The sequence below is a fragment of the Sinocyclocheilus grahami genome, unplaced genomic scaffold (assembly GCF_001515645.1).
Source record: "Sinocyclocheilus grahami isolate Dianchi unplaced genomic scaffold, SAMN03320097.WGS_v1.1 scaffold50144.1, whole genome shotgun sequence".
In the NCBI taxonomy this organism is placed as follows: Eukaryota; Metazoa; Chordata; class Actinopteri; order Cypriniformes; family Cyprinidae; genus Sinocyclocheilus; species Sinocyclocheilus grahami.
This window is the reverse complement of record NW_015525876.1, coordinates 1-969: the sequence shown is the minus strand read 5'-3', so window position 1 is coordinate 969 and position 969 is coordinate 1. Positions and strand designations below refer to the sequence as shown.

Genomic DNA, 969 nt, shown 5'->3' with positions numbered 1-969 from the left:
GTGTTAGTGTGTGTGGGCAGAGTCATCTGTACCTGATCTCTGGAGGCGAAGACTCGCAGCACCTCACTGAGTGTGTCGCCGGGCTGCGTTCTGATCACATCGATGATCAACTGTTTAGTGCTGAAGAACAACCAGACAGGAAATCAACCCAAACTCATCCTCATCATCATCACAGCAGATGACAGACGCAGCTCACCTCAGCAGGATCCCTCGCGCGTCAGACTTGTCATCAGAGCTCCTGAAGACGTCAAACTTGCTGGTGAGGGTCAGAGAAACCTCCATCTTTGACAAAGTCTGCTCTGCATTAGGATCTGAAGGGTTGAGCTGCCCTTCTCCTGCACGCACACACACACACACACACACTGAGATGAACTCTAAGAACACTGCTTAGGTACTGGGCTTTGAACAGAGCAAATGAAGTGGAGCGTGACGAACCTACGAGATCCTGAACAGACTGCACTGAGCCCAGATCCTGCAGCAGCTGCTGAAGAGGATCCGACGGATCGGGACACAGACAGTCCTGATGCTCCAGCAGCAGCTGTTCAGAATGAAAAGGTGCAACATCATATCTCATATCATATGACTAGCTACACACCTTTTGCAGAAAATAAACATGGTCATGTGTGGACTGTATAATTACTGTTAGAAACTGATCACTGCATACTGAATAACACGGGTTCATTTACTATTAGTTTCAGTAGTAAACAGACAGAGTGCAGTATGCAGCACACTATAAACAGAGAGTAGTACGTGTTAACGGCTATACATTTACAAACATAATTTCTGTGGCAGTTATGCCAGTGAATCTCCAGCACCACAGCATTAAAAAAAAAAAACAACAACTAAATTTGTGAATGTAATTTTGCAGTCTAAACTGAATGTGATGAGATATTAAGTATAGTTAAATTCATAAACAAATGACTAATTTTAGTGATGCACCGAAATTACAGCAACTGAAAATATTTGGCC

The 969-nt window shown here is 44.1% G+C and overlaps 1 long non-coding RNA gene across 1 annotated transcript; it reads right to left on the bottom strand.

Annotated features, from left to right (window-relative positions):
• Positions 1-37: 37 nt before the first annotated feature.
• On the bottom strand, positions 38-536 carry LOC107580897 (uncharacterized). Its single transcript, XR_001608731.1, has 3 exons — positions 436-536; positions 197-335; positions 38-120 (listed from the first exon to the last, which is right to left on the bottom strand). It is a non-coding gene; the product is annotated as an uncharacterized lncRNA (long non-coding RNA).
• Between the last annotated feature and the right edge of the window lie 433 nt (positions 537-969).